The 15,878-nt window shown below is 50.5% G+C and overlaps 1 long non-coding RNA gene across 1 annotated transcript; it reads right to left on the bottom strand.

Annotated features, from left to right (window-relative positions):
- Positions 1–490: 490 nt before the first annotated feature.
- Positions 491–15,631, bottom strand: LOC132342178 (uncharacterized). Its single transcript, XR_009490444.1, has 3 exons — positions 12,891–15,631; positions 4,351–11,519; positions 491–3,905 (listed from the first exon to the last, which is right to left on the bottom strand). It is a non-coding gene; the product is annotated as an uncharacterized lncRNA (long non-coding RNA).
- Between the last annotated feature and the right edge of the window lie 247 nt (positions 15,632–15,878).

The following is a 15,878-nucleotide window of genomic DNA, read 5'->3' as shown; positions in this document are numbered from 1 at the left end:
TGTGGCCCACAAACACTCTTATGTTCCGTTCTTGCTTGTGCCCCACCCTCATAGCAGTTTAAAAAATCAAAACAGTTCAAATAAAAAATCCAACTGTCCAGATGTTTCCTTGAAAAGAGAGAAACTGGCACCACTGACCTCATTTCCTGTGGGACAGAGGTAGCTGGAGTAGAGCTCTGGCCATCCCAGGGGATGGGACGCTGGCTCTCCAGACCTCCACTCCCTACCCGCTACGGTGCCCTCAGGTCAAGGATCAGCTGTCTTTAACACTGTTCTGATGGTTTGTTATAAAGGAGGAATAATTCTTGGTATCTCTCTAAGATGAATGAGGGAAAAAGCTGAGCACAGAATTTGCCTAGGAAAGGGAAATGTTCCCTTTCTCTCCTTCTTTTACAATATTTTGGTTTGGTTTGGTTTGGTCTGGTGTGTGGATGTGCATGCACGCGAATGTACTCACTCATGCACACATGCGTGGAAATGACAGCTCCTCTTATTTAATATGCAAAGCGGGCCCTTCATTTCCATGGTCGGCGTCTGCCACTGGGGCCTCGGAGAAGGCTGCTGCCCGGGGCTGGGAGGGCTGGAGGTCCCTTCCCGGGGGACAGGCTCTGCAGCAGTTGGCTGACCGCATGGCAGCCCAGAAGGTCAGCCGCCAGGAGGCTGAGTCCAGAATGCACCGTTTTGTTGTGTAATTAACACACAGTGTTCATTTTTAGGGCCTGTCTTGGGAATGAGAGCCAAGAGCATTCCTATGGGGTCAGAAGGGAGCGTGTTTACTGTCAGGCTGGAGAAGGCACTTCCCCCAATAAGCCCCTTGGGTAGTGCTTTCAAGATCCAGGACTCAGTAGATTCTCAACAGGCACCTTGGGCACGTGGGCTCTGGACCAGACCTGGAGAGCAGGGCCAGCAGTTAGATGCCATCCTGTCTGTAGGGAGCTCCCAGGGATGTGGGGGATCTGCCCTGGAAGGAGACCACCCCCAGGGGGTGAGGACAGTGGCAGTGAGGAGCCCAGGGAACTGGAGGGACTGGGGGCAGGGAGACTGGCAATCTGGGGCAGTGGATCCAGAGGGGGCAGTGGATCCAGAGAAGACAGGAGAAGGATGAGTTTTCTCCTCCTCGAGGGCTATTTGTAAGCATCTTCTTTTGGAATCACAATAATTTATTTTCCTGACTGCAAGTATAATTCATTCTTTTTTCAAAAAAAAAAAAATGGGTGAGTTCAAGCATAAACGTTCATCTGAGATAACCAATGCCCAGTGTTGGCTGCATACGTTTCTCCAGCATTTCCTTCTAGGTTTCAGCTTAAGACTCCTGGGGGCTCACTTTGCTCCAGGCCTGACAGCATCACGTGGTTGCACTTAATCCTCACAACAACTCCATGAGGAAGGTGCTACCTGAATGCCCATTTCTACATGGGGATACTGAGGCATGGTGTGAGTGAGTCACTCAGTCCAGGTTACACAGGAAGGAAGTGGCAGAATCAGGACCCCTGGCTCCAGGTCTGGGCTCTTAACCCTGAGGCATAGGAAGTCAAGATACTCACCCATCCTCACCCACATTCATCAGATGGTCTTGTTCGAGAATGCTTGGACTTAACCCCCGCTCTCTGCTGCCTTCAACATAATGATTACGCCCATACACCTACACTGAGGTATTATTTCCCCAAATGGTCTCATGGTGTACTAAATATCTTGTGTTACTTTCACTCTTAACTATAAGCAAATCTGCTCTTCAGTTCGAAATCTGTTTGACATTCCAAATTCGAACATACTGCCACTGATCTGACCCATCTCTTCTTTATGGTTTTTTTGGGGGGGCAGTTTCCAATTTACTTAAACACAAGGCTCCCACAGAGACCTTGGCCAAGGCCGATGAGCATTTCGGCTGGACTGGTTCCTGGAAGAGGGACCTTGGGGTCAATGGTGTGGACACGCAGCCCAGAGAGGTCTGCCAAGCCGCCCAGGAAAAACTGCCTGAGGGTTCACTTCCCTCTGCTGGAGCAGGAAGGCCTGAGCTGCGTGGCGTTTAAATGCCTCTCCCGGCCTCCGCGCACTTTGTGCTTTCATCTGTGCTCTTGGATGTCCTTAAGAAGGTCATAAAAATAACCAACAAAGCCTGTGATGTGGTCAGCCACTACAGTTCCCAGGAAGACAGGTTGGTTTGGAGGTACATAGGTGTAAGTTACATGGAGGCCCCCCTTCCTCCCCGCAGCCCCCAGCCAGCAGGCACAGTCCAGAGAGCAGAATTCAAGCTGGACTTCAGCCTCCACTTCCGCCCTTGCGCGGGGTACACATCACTGTAGTTAGGGCAGTGAGCTGGATCTGGGATGCCTGGATTCAAATCCCACCTCTAAGTCCTATGAGTCATGTGCTCTTGGACAAGCCACTTAACTCTACGTGTCAATTTCCTGGTGTGAAATAGATGCCTGTTATAATAATACTGCCTCTTTGCCTGGCCAGCAGTGGTGAGAATTAAGCAGAAATATCTAAAGCCTTTAGAGACGTATACAATGAAGATTCAGTAGATGATTGCCACCAGGCAGTTAACCATCCTCATGGGCAGTTATTAGGGTTTGGCCATCCCTTCCAGAGGCTTTGTTTTTCTCCAGCATGAAGGCTTCTTTTCGCCTTCAAGGCTGCGTGTTTTATTGGAAAGATACAAGACTTGGGAACCAGAGAGAAAGGAGCTGGGATCTGACTCTCCCCTTCAATCCATGTGACCTCAACTGACTCTCTTTACATCTCAGAGTTTCGTGTATATATACTTGAGACCTATCCACGCACCTAGCCAAGAGGGGCCCCGCAAATGCTGGTTCCTCTGTCAATTCAAGAAACCAAGACAGTAGAGGGTAGGAGGTGGAGAATTCGGGACGAGGAGGGAGGAGGAATGTGTGGATAGATCCAGACAGGAGCTTGCATTTTTGGCTCACAGAGGAGCCTTTCCAAAGCCATCGATGGTGGCCATGTCCTGCCTTGTCAGTGTCCCCAAAACCCACCGCAGAGCTATCCAGATGCCAAAGCACTAATGGGCTGATACACCAGGGCACAGCACATCCTCTCCTCCAGCCCCCCATCCTTCAATACCCAACCTTGTGCCACCTACTCCTGGAAGTGTGGACCTTTCTCCAAACTGGGATCATCACCTCCTGGGATCTCCCCTGGCTCTTCTTTTGTACCTTTTTGCAGGGACTTCATTCCACTCATATTTTCCCTGGGGGACAGAAGTTTCCAGAAGGAAGAGGCTGGTGTAATGCAAGGCAGGTGGGGATGGGGACATTGGAGTCATGACTCACCATCGAGCAATTCCAGGGACAAAGCACTTAGCCTCTCTGCCTTAGCAGGAGTGGGGCCACACTTGGTGAGCACCACCCCACCCTGCTCTGTAGTTGCTGGGCTGAGTGCATTCCCTGGGTTCTTGGAGCCGGTGAGTTCTTCTCCCTCTTCTGCTTTTGTAGAGAAGGAAGGAGTGGAGATTCAGAGGTAGCAAAAGCTTTGTCCAAGGACACACAGACTATAAACAGAGGCAGAGCTGGAATCTGAACTCAATTTTACAAGTACATGCCCCCAGGTGTCACCTCCTTCAGAGGTGGGGGACTTAGGAGAGGCTTTGGATGGGGGCTGGTTCAGTCATTTCAGTTGCTTGGTTGTGCCTGACTCTGAGTCCCCAGGGACTGCAGCACGCCAGGCCTCCCTGTCCATCACCAACTCCCAGAGCTTACTCAAACTCATGTCCATTGAGTCGGTGATTCTCTGTCATCCCCTTCTCCTCCTGCCTTCAATCTTTCCTGGCATCAGAGGCTTTTCCGATGAGTCAGTTCTTCACATCAGGTGGCCAGAGTATTGGAGTTTCAGCTTTAGCATCAGTCCTTTTGATGAATATTCAGGGTTGCTTTCCTTTATGTATCCTATAAAACAGGGGTCCCCAGCCTCTGAGCTCTAATGCCTGAGGATCTGAGGTGGAGCTGATGTAACAATAATAATAAAGTGCACAATAAATGCAATGCACTTGAGTCATCCTAAAACCACTCCTTTCCTGACCCTGGTCTGTGGAAAAACTGTCTTCTACCAGATCAGGCCCTGGTGCCAAAAATGCTGGGGACCACTGCTCTAGAACACAGCACAAGACTTTCAAATAAGGAATTTGACCTGGCAGCAGCACACAGAGGTTCACGGCCTTGAGTCATCATGATTCAAGTTTTTGAGTCGGCAGAGCAAATGACACCAAACACTGCCCACCCCGCTCCGCTACCCTGCCCCCCCCACCCCCGCCTGCCCTCACTAATGCCTTGCCAAGCTGGGAGACACCCCGGAAGAGAAGCAATTGTCCCAAGTCAGGAGGGGCACGCTTACCTCCTGGCTCCACCCTCATGCCGCCGTTCTCCCATGAGCCTTGGGGACCTGTTTTGCTGAGAGAATCTGGAAGCACCATGAGTGAAGGCCCTGTCCCCATGGCGACTGTTGTCACAGATGAGGAAACTGTAGTTTAGAAAGGTGAAAGGGCCCCTGGAATTCCAACTTAGGTGAGCTGGCAGTGTTTTTAAACACCCGACTTGATGGCTGAGGTTCATCTACCCTAAGCTATCCAGGCATAGGGAACAGTCACAGAACGATTATGGTTTCAAAACTGTTAAACTATAGTGTAGATAAATGCTTTGCAAATGCTGGTGGGCATCAGAATCACCTGGACTGTGTGTGATCTTCCCTAACTCAGATCACACACCTGCCCTGCATGATGCACGCACATGGGGTGTTTATGGGAGAAATGAAGACCCAGGGCTTCCCTGGGGGTCTGGTGGTTAAGAATCCACCTTACAATGCAGGGGGCACAGGTTTGATCCCTAGTCCAGGAAGGTCCCACATGCCGCGGGGCGACTAAGCCCATGCACCGCAACTACTGAGCCTGCACTCTAGAGCCTGTGTGCTGCAACTAGAGAGAAGCGCTGGATCACCGCGACTACGGAAAGCCTGCATGCAGCAGCGAAGACCCAGCACAGCCAATACATAAATATTTTTTTTAAAAAAGCAGAACAAGAAGCATGCATCACCTGGGTCTGTGTCTTCCAGGCTGCCTGTCTTCAGCAGTTCATAACGTTACTGGAGTTGATTTCTGCCAAGTAGGTAGCAGCCTGCCCATTGCAGTTCGCTTGTTTTATGACTTCTACTTATAAACTGAGTTGAAATTTAGCCAGATAAGGCCTGGCCCAGTGAACAGCCTGTGGAAGGGCAGACGTTGCAGCTTGTCCCTACAGTGGCCAAACAGAGTGCCTCCCACTGGCTGAAACTGCAGCGATATGGTGCCCCCCACCCCCTGAGGAGGGGGCATTTCTTTTTATGAAAATGGTGCAAAGATGGATGGAAGAAATATATTCCAGCACAGACGGTAAAGAATCTGCCTGCAATGCAGGAGACCCACGTTCAATCCCTGGGACAGGAAGATCCCCTGGAAGAGGAAATGGCAACCCACTCCAGTATTCTTGCCTGGAGAATCCCAAGGAGTGAGGAGCCTGGCGGGCTACAGTCCACGGGGTTGTCCAAGAGTCGGACACGACTGAGTGACTGACACTTTCTTTCTTTCACTGGCTCCTTCCTTTAAGTGGATTGGTGTAAGGGAAGAGCATTCCAGTCACAGGTCCCTAGACCAATATTCAAGCACTGTCTGTGTGACCTTAGAGCAAGTTACTAAACATCTCTGAGCATTGCTATCTATCTTCAGCTTGCATGATTCCACAATATCCATCACCTGGGCAGGGAGAAATAATAAGACAGAAAAAGCAAAAACAGTACTGGCAGATGGATGCTGCTTGATTTATGTTAATTTTTTTCTTTGCTTCACTCTTAGAGATAATTTTATCAGTGCTTTTTTCAGAAACGCATGTGCTCCTAAGATGTCGCTCCTGGGGATGTGATAAAAGTCACTCTCCCACAATGCTTGCTGCCTTGTTAGTCTGTATCTAGGAGCTTACTAGATGGCTGCCCCATTGCATTGTTCAAGCTGACAGCGTTTCTTTACAGCATACTGTAAACCCAGCCTGGAGCGAGGAGCTGGGAAGTTAAAGAAAGCCTGTCCAGTCTGCAGGAGCTCACAGACCAGCCGGAGAGGGGCAGCTCCAGCCAGAAAGGACAAGCATCCCGGTGGAAATCCCCATAGGGCTACTGCTTCAGACTATGGGAACTGGGAATGCGCTCTGGGGGATGCATCTTCAGTGACTTCAAATACGAGCGAGACTGCTATAGGCAGAACTGGGGAAAACCGTCGAAAAGTGACTATGGGGTTGAATTTGTTAAACTGTAGTGTAGATAAATGCTTTGCAAATACTAGCTGGCATCAGAATCACCTGGTTGTCGTTTGGTCGCTAAGTCATATCTGATTCCTTTTTGACCCTATGGGCTGTAGCCCACCAGGCTTTTCTGTCCATAGGATTTTCCAGGTAATAATACTAGAGTGGGTTGCCATTTCCTCCTCCAGGGGATCATCTTGACCCAGGGATCGAACCCACTTCTCCTGCATTGTCAGGCATATTCTTTACCACTGAGCCACTGGGGAATCACCTGAACGGTGTGCTGAAACACACATCACACGAGACAACCTGCCTTCAGTAGGTGAGTGGATAAACCGTGGTCCATTCAAACAGTGGAACACTATTCAGTTCTAAAAAGAAATAAATGATCAAGTTGTGAAAAGACATGGAGGAAACTTGATTGTGAATTCACTCAGTTCAGTTCAGTCGCTCAGTCGTATCGGACTCTTTGTGACCCTATGGACTGCAGCATGCCAGGCTTCCATCACCAACTCCCAGAGCTTGCTCAAACTCATGTCCATCGAGTCGGTGATGCCATCCAACTATCTCATCCTCTGCCGTCCCCTTCTCCTCCTTCCTTCAATCTTTCCTAGCATCAGGGCCTTTTCCAATGAGTTAGCTGGTGTCCAAAGTATTGGAGTTTCAGCTTCAGCATCAGTCCTTCCAATGAATATTCAGGGTCGATCTCCTTTAGGATGGACTGGTTGGATCTCCTTGCAGTCCAAGGGACTCTCAAGAGTCTTCTCCAACACCACAGTTCAAAAGCATCGATTCTTCAGTGCTCAGGTTTCTTTATGGTCCAACTCTCACATCCATACATGACTATTGGAAAAACCATAGGTTTGACTAGATGGACCTTTGTTGGCAACGTAATGTCTCTGCTTTTTAATATGCATTCTAGGTTGGTCCTAGCTTTTCTTCCAAGGAGCAAGCGTCTTTTAATTTCATGGCTGCAGTCACCATCTGCAGTGATTTTGGAGCCCCAGAAAATAAAGTTTCTCACTGTTTCCATTGTTTCCCCATATATTTGCCATGAAATGATGGGACCAGATGCCATGATCTTAGTTTTTGGAATGTTGAATTTTAAGCCAGCTTTTTACTCTCCTTTTTTGTTTAATTCTTCTTCACTTTTTGCATTAAGCGTGGTGTCATCTGCATATCTGAGGTTATTGATATTTCTCCTGGCAGTCTTAATTCCAGCTTGTGCTTCATCCAGCCCCACATTTTACATGATGTACTCTGCATATAAGTTAAATAAGCAAGGTGACAATATACAGTCTTGGTGTACTCCTTTCTCGATTTGGAACCAGTGCATTGTTCCATGTCCGGTTCTCAGTGTTGCTTCTTGACCTGCATGCAGATTTCTCAGGAGGCAGATAAAGCGGTCTGGTATTCCCATCTCTTTAAGAATTTTCCATAGTTTGTTGTGATCTACACAGTCAGTATTGACTATGCATCACCAAGTGAAAAATGTCAAACTGAAAAGTTTACGTACTGTTATTTTAACTATCTGACATTCCAGAAAAGGCAAAACTATGGAAACAGTAAAAAGATCAGGGGTTTCCAGGAGCTAGGGAGGAAGGGGGACGAACAGAGCACAGAGGATATTCAGGGCAGTGGAAGCTACTCTGATACTATATTGATGGATACACATCACACACATTTGTACCAAGAGGGAACCCTAATGTAAACTATGGGCTTTGGGTGATTCTGATGTGTCAGAGCAGGTTCATCAGTTGTAACAAATGTACCACTCTGGTGGGAGATTTGATAATGAGGGAGGCTATGAATATATAGGAGGAGGGGTATATGGGATATGGCTATATTTTCCACTGAATTTTTCTGTAAACCTAAAACTGTTGTAAACAGTAAAGTCTATTAAAACACACACAGATCACTGCAGTCCACCCTAGAGTCTCTGGAGTGCAACTTACAAAGGTGCATTTTCACCAAGTTCCAGATGATGGTCCTCATAGAGAAGAGGTTGTGGAGGAAGAAAGTAGGGAAGTTAGATTGAGCCAGGCCACAAAGGAGCTTGAGTGCCTGGCTGTGTGCCGGGCGATGCTCATCACATCAAGCATATGGCCATGGTCCCCCATGTGTTCATATATCCCTCCACTGAACCAGCATCTGCTGAGCCCACCATGTACTATGGCTGTGATGAACTCCAGGTATACAGAGGTGGAGAAAATAGTCTGATTTTTGCCATCATCTTTGCCCTTCTGGGGCTTACAGTCCAGAGCCACATGGGTGTTATCACACATGACGTTTTATTGTCAATGACACTGGGAAGATCTCCTGGAGTAGGAAATGCCACTGCAGTATTCTTGCCTGGAAAATTCCATGGACAGAGGAGCTTGGTGGGCCCAAGAGTTGGACACAACCGAATGCACACACACACACACACACACACACACACAGTTGGCACACCAGGGTGCAGTAGACAGGACTCTGCAGGTGGGATTTGTTTCAAAATCATGTCTGTTTAAAGAAGGGCTTTGTCTTGACCAGAGTACCCCATAGTGTCTGAGGGACGGATGCTCTGCTATGACTCTTGATCATGGAAAGTTATGTCATCCATCTATTGAACTATAGGGTTGGCTGCTCCAATGGAGACCAGACTTAATCATGACCAGAACAAGAGAGAAATGTATCTGTCTCTTGCAACAATGCAGGCTTGGGCGGCCCATGGCTGAAATGTCTGTTCCACATTGAGATCTGAGGGCACTCAGCTCTTTCCCTTTGCTGCTCTGATGCCCCTGGTGTTGCTTCAATCCCCAGGGCTGGGATAATTTACCATCCGCCTTCTGATTGCCCAACTCCCGGGCCACTCAGATGGGATGCGGTGAGAACGGTGCTCCTGGGAGTTGTGCAATGGGGCCCTGTGGTGCACCACCACCGCCGCACAGAGACAAAGCAGGAACAGGAGAGGGGAGCGAGTGGAACGTCCCTTCAAGACTCACCCTGGAAACAGCACATTCCACTTCTGCTCACAAACCACACACCACAGCTGAGTCACGTGGCCTCGCCCGGCTGCAATGGATGTCGACGGGGATTCATCCCATTTCCATAGGATGCTTTCTGTGCAGCAATTCTTTCTGAAATGTCATTTCATTTCAGAAATGAAATGACAGCCCCGTGTTGTAACTGTGGGGCTGACTCAGGACCTAAAAGAATGATGGAGCAACACCACGACCTAAAGTCCAAGGAACCGGCACAGGTCTCTCTAAGTCTGGGTGGTGTTTTCCCCCTGCTGCTTCTCTTCCGAGGCAAGGGCTTCAAGGAGATTCTACAGAGTATAGATTTGGGGGATGTGTTTCGGTCCACAGGGTAAAGGGCGAAGGCTCACCTGGGGAGTCCTGGAGCCTCCCTACTCTGTGTGTCCAGGGTTCCATGAGGCAGGGTTTCCCTGAACGCCAGCCTAGGGGGCTGGACATTTCAGAGGGGACCAGGATGCCCAGGCCCCAAGCCCCTGGAAGAAGGGCAAAGTCCAGGGAGGGTGACATCACATACACACCCCACTTCAGTCAAAGATGGCATAGAGTGAAAGCAGAGGCTCAGTCCTTCCTGGAGGAGGCGGCAGAAGGGAGAGGTGTGTGCTTGGTAGCCAGGACAGCTGCAGGAAGAACATGAAACACCATGTGTGGCGGGAAGGCCGGGTCATCCCTGCAGCTCTGCCAGTGAGTGGAAAGTGGGGACAATGAGAAGGGCAGCAGAGAAAGGAGATGTGTGGAAATGAGAGCCCTCCAGCAGAGGCTTCCCTGCAGGCTCACTCAGTAAAGAATCCGCCTGCAGTGTAGGAGACCTGGGTTCGATCCCTGGGTTGGGAAGATCCCCTAGAGGAAGGCATGGCAACCTACTCCAGTATTCTTTGCCTGGGGAATCCCACGGACAGAGGAGCCTGGTGGGCTGCAGTCCATGGGGTCACAAAGAGTCAGACATGACTGAGCGACTCACCCTTGTCCTTGTCTGCAGTGGCAGCAGGGGAGTGGGGGGCTTCGAGAAGCCTCCAGGCAAAGTCAGGGTCCTCCTTCCCTGAATGATCCCCCAGCCCCAAGCCCTTCTACCCATGCCCTGATGGCACAGGCACTGAGCAAAGAGCAGCCCTTGGCTCCCTCCCTGCCCCACCCACTCAGAACAAAACAGAAGGAACTTTCTCCCTCCTCCTGGGACTGCCAGGCTCCTGACTTGCTTACCTTGGTCATAGGTCTCTTGCTTACAATAAAATGTTTGCTCAGGTTTACCTGGATTCCAGTGGGGCAAGGTCTGATAACTGGGCTGATCGACACCACACTATTTCACAGGAGAAGACCTAGGCCAGAGAGGGACATTCCTCAAGGCCCTTGAATTCCCTCACCAAGCCCAGAACTTGGGTTCCGTGACTGAGCTCCCTGTTGCTGGAAGTAATCAAGGATCAGCAGTGGAAAACTTGTCAGAGAGTGATTGAGACTCCCTGGTTTTCTGTTTCCCCACCTGTAGGGTCTAAGGCTCAGATTCTGTAACCTCTCCTCCTCATTTACATGCTGCCAATCTGCCCTCAAACATTTAATGAGCCTCCTGTACCTAGGTCTAGGTCTGAGTCTGAACCCCAGCTCTGTCCCTCACTAGCTGTGCAGCCCAGGGGACATAGCTTATCTCTGGGCCTCAGTTTTCTCATCTATAAAGTGGGCATGACAACCTCTATTTGTAGAGTTTTCGGGAAGTGCCCAGAGTACGAAAGTGCTCCATAAATGGTAGCTGCCATCATTCCTTAAGATGTGAAGAGGTCTTCAGGTTCTGGGAAGTTCTGACGACCTCAGGGTGTCCCTGCTGGTGTTCCATCAGCTTGGGAGACCCTGGTAGTAGAACTTTCTCTTGTGCTACGAGATGGTGAGTCCTAGGAGAAAGGCAGGCCCTCTAAGAGCAGTGCAGCACTGAGCACAGCAGACCTGCAAGGGTGTGTGCCCTACCACCTGGACTCCAGCAGCAGCCTTGAGCACAAGTAATGTTCTCCTGAGCTTTCCAAACACCCAGAGAGGCAGAGAAGCATGTCCATGTCACCCAGACAGTGTAGAGCAGCCCTGATTCCAGGCATCCCGGTGCCACAGGCTTGGTGTTTCGCTGGCTCCTGGACCACATCTGTCACTCCGTGCTTCTGCACCTTTGCTCTGCTGCACCCTGAGCCTGGAACACACCTCCTGCCTCCCAGGCTCTCCCAGTTCCAGCATTTTCTGCAAAGCCCTGTCAATGCAAAAAAAAATAGTTGCAACCTAAAAGTTGAGAGCTATTTTTTGTTCAGTGGGAATTTTTAGGACTTCAAGCCCAGGCACAGTATCTCAAGTAATCCTGAGAGAACTGCTCTGAGGAGGTGGGGAGTGGGGAAAGGAGTCAGGTTATATGGAAGTCTGCAACAAAAGACAGGTAGTCTGAACATCAAAAGGTATTTTTGTGAGTTAAAGAATATCAGATATCACAAGTGAAGGAATTTAGCGCTTTTCTACACATGGGAAGATGCAAGAGTCTGGGCTTACTGAAATCATTCCTTTCATAGCATCTCAGCTATCTGGGGCCAGCATCCTGCGATTTTCCTCAGTGCTCACAGAGGGGAGTGGCTGCAGCCTAATGACCGCCTGATTGCAGGTATTGTTTTCATTCCTGGTCGCCCTTTAGGGCTCAGAAAGTTGCCTTTGGAGAACTGAAATCACCGATGACTGTGCCATCCTTTTTTATGGATATGGCAGGAATACTCCATTTCTCAGGCTACCCACTCCAGTATTCTTGGGCTTCCCCTGTGGCTCAGCTGGTAAAGGATCTGCCTGCAATGCGGAGACCTGGGTTTGATCCCTGGGTTGGGAAGATCCCCTGGAGAAGGGAAAGGCTACCCACTCCAGTATTCTGCCCTGGAGAATTCCATGGACTGTATAGTCAGTCCGTGGTGTCACAAAGAGTCAGACACAACTGAGTGACTTTCACTTTCACTGCATTTCCCACCTTGGTTCACAAGTCCCTGCCTCCTGGAAGCTCTCCTTCTCATGGGCTCTGGAGAAAGTTTTTGGTTTCTTCTCAGCTCCCACAGTCCTTTGCACTGGGCTGTATCACAGCCTTATCTCCACCTCCCAGGCTGTCACCTTAATTATCTGTTTGTCTCTTTCCCAGTAAACTGGAGCGGCCAAGGACCAAGACCCTGATTGAGAAGCAGGTCTATTGACTTCAGGACCTTATCACTCTCTGCCCTAAATTATAGTTATTTGGGTTCCTGCCTTCTCTCCCCATGCCGGCTGTTGAGCTCTGAAATGTCTTTAAAAGCATTTCATTGTTTTGTTAGTCAGTGCTTTCCCAGCAACAACTAGGTTGAGGCCCTTGATAACTTTAAAATCACAGGTTGGGGACACAGGTAGGAGAGGGAGGGGCAGGAAATGGCAATGGTTCTGGGAGAAGTGGGTGGGAAGAGAGAAAGGACTTGAAAAATTTTAAATGTCCAGCAAAGGGACTTCCCTAGCAATCCAGTGGTTAAGTCTTTGGGTTTACACTTCAGGGGGCTCAGCTTTGAGCCCTGGTCGGGGAATTAAGATCCTGCGTGCTGTACCATACAGCCAAAAATAAATAAAATACCCAGTGAAAACAGAGTCTATCCTGGTTCAGATATGTCCTCCAGGGCACTGCCTTTCTCCAGCTTAGTCCTGGACCTGGTCCTGGTTTCCAGCTTCCCGTGTGGCTGCTGCAGAAGTTGGTTCCTAGTGGAGACCTCAGGACCTCGTCCACCAGTCGCTGGCTCCGTGCTGCAGTGGGCAAGCCCAGCCCCATCAGGCCAGACCAGATTCTGAAGCCGGCATTGACACCAACAGGCTGTGTGACTGTGAGCAAGTTACTATACCCAGCTTGAAATGGGACCAGGAACACCTAAGTCAGAGGGACTTTGGGAGGGTTAAGTGAAATGATGGAGGCAGAACTTGGGGCACAAGGTGGGAGCTCTCTTTCTGCTGAAACCTAGCAGGACCCTGTGGGGCTCTCGGGCACACAGCCTTTCAAACAGTTGCTAATCAGGGATGGGAGAAGAGGCAGAGATAGGGGAGGAACAGTCAAGAAACAATAGTGCAGACTTGGGGCAGGGTCCGGGTTTCCCCTCAAGAGATTGTTGTTCAGTGGCTCAGTCGTGTCTGACTCTCTACAACCCCATGCACTGCAGCATGCCAGGTTTCCCTGTCCTTCACCATCTCCTGGAGTTTGCTCAAACTCATGTTCATTGAATCAATGATGCCATCCAACCATCTCATCCTCTTTGCCCCCTTCTCCTCCTGCCCTCAATCTTTCCCAGCATCAGGGTCTTTTCCAAACAAGTGGCCCAAGTATTGGAGCTTCAACTTTAGCATCAGTCCTTCTAATGAAAATTCAGGGTTTATTTCTTTTAGGATTGACTGGTTTGAGCTCCTTGCAGTCCCAGGGACTCTCAAGAGTCTTCTCCAGCACCACAGTTCGGGATAAACATAACAGTATCTTTGAGCTCTTCTGCAGCACTAAAACCCTCACCAAATGGAAGATGTTTCAGAGAGAAGGTCACGGTCTGATAACCTTAAGAAGCTCATCAGGAGACCACTTGAGATGGGAATGAAGGACTATAGGCCCTCCAGACACACTGGTTCTTATCAGCAACCCGCCCTTGGACCATTGCTATAAAACTCCTTACCAAATCCCCCTGGGTTGGGACTCACAGTTTTTCAGGGCATGAACCCACTGGGTCCCCCTTTGCCTGGCAAAGCAATAAAGCTTTTCTTTTCTACTTCACCCAAAACCCTGTCTCCAAGACTTGATTTGACCCTGTGCACAGAGGCTGAGTTTTTTGGGCACCAGAACCAGGGAATAAATCAATGAAGTTGAGAACCTCCTCCTGCTCTCACTGTGACCCAGCCAGGCACCTACTCTCAGCATGCCCTCTGGCACTCACGGCCTTTCAGTCATTCAACAAACATTTCTGAGGGCTAATTAAGAACTGAGGACACAATAGGAAGCAAAGCCAGGACGTCTCCTGCCCACACAGAGCAGAGTCCAGAGGGGGAGACACACATAACCCAAATAAACAAGGTGGCTCTGACTAACAGAGAGAAGCATTTTGCCAAGTTAAAAAGAGCCAGTGAGGTCTCTGGGCAGTCAGGAAGCCCCCTTCCACCTCCCACCCTCCACATCATTTCATCTTGAGGACACACTTAACAGTAGGAAGAAGATGGACTATGCCCATTCAACAGAGAGGCAAACTAAGACAGGTAGGGGATAGGTAAGACCTTCCCAGGTCCCCCAAAACCTTCCAAAAGACCAAGCCGGGCATAGCTGCCCAATAAGAACCTGGGTCCCTCCCCTCCTGAGGCTCTCCCACAGCACCCCCAGCCTCACTAGCCTCTTCATCAGACTTCAGGAAGGCCTTTGCACGCTCTGAGCTCCACTTGTTTTTAGCAGGCCGTAGGACAGGGCAGAACAACCTTACTATGGCCATTTTGCAGGTGTGCCAACATGTATTTCACAGACAAAGAACTGAGCCCAGAGTCCCTGAGGCTGGATGGCCCAGCCTGGCACCAAAGGTCCCCCTGCTCTGGGATAAAATTACAGGTCTCTTTCCCACGTGGAGCCGTGGGCTCCAGGAGGACTGGACAGGGTCTGGGCGCCTGAATCTCAAGAGGGTCCTTAGCTGGTGCTCTGACATCTGGGTCTTCTCCTGTCGGGGTGGCCCCGCAGCGGAGGGGAACTGGTGCGGGAAACCGCCACCACCTTCCCCTCCATCCTGCCCGCCTCAGTCCGGGATGGGACGTGCTGAACCTCACGCCCCTCCCAAGAATCCCTCAAGGCCGAGAGGTGACTCAGAGCCCCGTGAGCCAGGCTTCCTCCGCCAGATGTGGGGCGGGGCCCCGGGGGGCGAGGTCACCGGGGGCGGGGCCGCAGAGAGCGCGTTGTCACAGAAGAGGGCGGGGCCAGGGGAGGGCGGCCTCTTGAGGGCGGGGCCACCCCTTCCAGGAGAGGGAACACGCGGCCTGCCACTGCACCTGCTCTGCCAGTCAATACTTGGTTCCTCCCCTGCGGCTCCCTCCAGTTTCCTTCTCCTTTCCTTGGAGGGACCGCTAGGTCTGTCCTGTCCGTGGTCCTGCCGCCCTCACTTCCCGGGCATTCACGCAGGCGGGTGAGGGGTGGGCGGCGGGGTTGCTGTGCTAAGGACTCCTGCAGAGCTCCCTCCTGCCATCCTCTCTGTAGTCCTGCCAGGCCAGCAGGGGGAAACTGAAGCTCGGAGAGGGAGGTGACTTGTGGAGCTGAGATTCAAAGCCAGCTCAGTCAGACCGAAAGACTATGAGCTTTCCCCAGGGCGGTCACGCTGAGTGGGGAGGGAGCTTCCCCTTGGGGACTATTGACAGTCAACTTCCTTGTGCCCATTTTATAGACAGGGAGACTGAGGTACAAGGAAGGGAAGTGGCTGGTAGGGGAGAAAGGAGACACTATGACATTGCCCTAGGACAGGACCATGTTTCCCTCTCTGCTTCTTCTTGGGGTGGGTGCTCTGGCTGACAGGGGTAGGGGTCTACCCAGAGAAGGGATGGCGAACAAATGAATGAGGTGCTGGGA

Source organism: Bos taurus, chromosome 14, assembly GCF_002263795.3.
Source record: "Bos taurus isolate L1 Dominette 01449 registration number 42190680 breed Hereford chromosome 14, ARS-UCD2.0, whole genome shotgun sequence".
Taxonomy (NCBI): Eukaryota; Metazoa; Chordata; class Mammalia; order Artiodactyla; family Bovidae; genus Bos; species Bos taurus.
Note: the sequence above shows the minus strand (reverse complement) of the source record. Positions and strands in the feature narration are given on the sequence as shown.